General features: G+C 48.8%; 1 long non-coding RNA gene across 1 annotated transcript in view; it reads left to right on the forward strand.

The window, feature by feature from the left end:
* Positions 1-782: 782 nt before the first annotated feature.
* LOC148552166 (uncharacterized) overlaps positions 783-2,500 on the forward strand; it is a 4,205-nt gene continuing 2,487 nt past the window's right edge. Inside the window, exons 1-2 of the long non-coding RNA XR_015892239.1 lie at positions 783-1,632; positions 2,186-2,500. The exon at positions 2,186-2,500 is cut by the window's right edge and continues 2,487 nt beyond it. This is a non-coding gene — a long non-coding RNA (uncharacterized LOC148552166). The remainder of the gene's footprint in view (positions 1,633-2,185) is intronic.

A 2,500-nucleotide genomic window follows, 5' to 3' on the forward strand; every position in this document is an offset into this window, starting at 1 on the left:
TTCATTTTTTTTGAATTTCCGGCATTCCGGGCGGTAAAAAAATCGTCAAAAAAAATCGGCACGGTGTAAATTCACCAAATTTGGAGGATGGAAAGATCTTATTTTTCTAGAGGTTGTTGCAAAAAACGGCGTCAAAATTCGACCTCTAGAGCACTTTCCTTTAGTATGTCTCCTCACGGAAAAGGACGTCTACCCGTGGCACTTTGGTAATGGCTCGGCAGCCTATTATAGGGGGGAGGGGTGTCGTGATGCTGAAACTCGAGTTGCCCAAAGGCTTGCTGGGCGCAATGCCAGCAAGATGCACGTTGCCTTGCCATCCCCTAGGCACACTAGCAAGCACGTTGTGGTTGTGGTGTGCCGCCGGGCTCCCCCGCCCCCCACGGAGGCACCCGCCGTTGCAACGATGGCTCGGAGCGTTGCAACGGAGGAGCCAAATTTTCATATCTCAGAATTGGCTCGTGCATTTTTCGTGAAATTTTGAGGGAACCTTGGTAATATTATGTGAAGGCTGCACAAAAAAATCCAGGTCAAAAATCGCAGGTGTGCTCCGTTTTTCATTTTTTTTGAATTTCCGGCATTCCGGGCGGTAAAAAAATCGTCAAAAAAAATCGGCACGGTGTAAATTCACCAAATTTGGAGGATGGAAAGATCTTATTTTTCTAGAGGTTGTTGCAAAAAACGGCGTCAAAATTCGACCTCTAGAGCACTTTCCTTTAGTATGTCTCCTCACGGAAAAGGACGTCTACCCGTGGCACTTTGGTAATGGCTCGGCAGCCTATTATAGGGGGGAGGGGTGTCGTGATGCTGAAACTCGAGTTGCCCAAAGGCTTGCTGGGCGCAATGCCAGCAAGATGCACGTTGCCTTGCCATCCCCTAGGCACACTAGCAAGCACGTTGTGGTTGTGGTGTGCCGCCGGGCTCCCCCGCCCCCCACGGAGGCACCCGCCGTTGCAACGATGGCTCGGAGCGTTGCAACGGAGGAGCCAAATTTTCATATCTCAGAATTGGCTCGTGCATTTTTCGTGAAATTTTGAGGGAACCTTGGTAATATTATGTGAAGGCTGCACAAAAAAATCCAGGTCAAAAATCGCAGGTTTGCTCCGTTTTTCATTTTTTTTGAATTTCCGGCATTCCGGGCGGTAAAAAAATCGTCAAAAAAAATCGGCACGGTGTAAATTCACCAAATTTGGAGGATGGAAAGTTCTTATTTTTCTAGAGGTTGTTGCAAAAAACGGCGTCAAAATTCGACCTCTAGAGCACTTTCCTTTAGTATGTCTCCTCACGGAAAAGGACGTCTACCCGTGGCACTTTGGTAATGGCTCGGCAGCCTATTATAGGGGGGAGGGGAGTCGTGATGCTGAAACTCGAGTTGCCCAAAGGCTTGCTGGGCGCAATGCCAGCAAGATGCACGTTGCCTTGCCATCCCCTAGGCACACTAGCAAGCACGTTGTGGTTGTGGTGTGCCGCCGGGCTCCCCCGCCCCCCACGGAGGCACCCGCCGTTGCAACGATGGCTCGGAGCGTTGCAACGGAGGAGCCAAATTTTCATATCTCAGAATTGGCTCGTGCATTTTTCGTGAAATTTTGAGGGAACCTTGGTAATATTATGTGAAGGCTGCACAAAAAAATCCAGGTCAAAAATCGCAGGTTTTCTCCGTTTTTCATTTTTTTTGAATTTCCGGCATTCCGGGCGGTAAAAAAATCGTCAAAAAAAATCGGCACGGTGTAAATTCACCAAATTTGGAGGATGGAAAGATCTTATTTTTCTAGAGGTTGTTGCAAAAAACGGCGTCAAAATTCGACCTCTAGAGCACTTTCCTTTAGTATGTCTCCTCACGGAAAAGGACGTCTACCCGTGGCACTTTGGTAATGGCTCGGCAGCCTATTATAGGGGGGAGGGGTGTCGTGCTGCTGAAACTCGAGTTGCCCAAAGGCTTGCTGGGCGCAATGCCAGCAAGATGCACGTTGCCTTGCCATCCCCTAGGCACACTAGCAAGCACGTTGTGGTTGTGGTGTGCCGCCGGGGTCCCCCGCCCCCCACGGAGGCACCCGCCGTTGCAACGATGGCTCGGAGCGTTGCAACGGAGGAGCCAAATTTTCATATCTCAGAATTGGCTCGTGCATTTTTCGTGAAATTTTGAGGGAACCTTGGTAATATTATGTGAAGGCTGCACAAAAAAATCCAGGTCAAAAATCGCAGGTTTTCTCCGTTTTTCATTTTTTTTGAATTTCCGGCATTCCGGGCGGTAAAAAAATCGTCAAAAAAAATCGGCACGGTGTAAATTCACCAAATTTGGAGGATGGAAAGATCTTATTTTTCTAGAGGTTGTTGCAAAAAACGGCGTCAAAATTCGACCTCTAGAGCACTTTCCTTTAGTATGTCTCCTCACGGAAAAGGACGTCTACCCGTGGCACTTTGGTAATGGCTCGGCAGCCTATTATAGGGGGGAGGGGTGTCGTGCTGCTGAAACTCGAGTTGCCCAAAGGCTTGCTGGGCGCAA

Source organism: Arachis ipaensis, chromosome B7 (assembly GCF_059453495.1).
Source record: "Arachis ipaensis isolate K30076 ecotype BB chromosome B7, ASM5945349v1, whole genome shotgun sequence".
Lineage (NCBI taxonomy): Eukaryota > Viridiplantae > Streptophyta > Magnoliopsida > Fabales > Fabaceae > Arachis > Arachis ipaensis.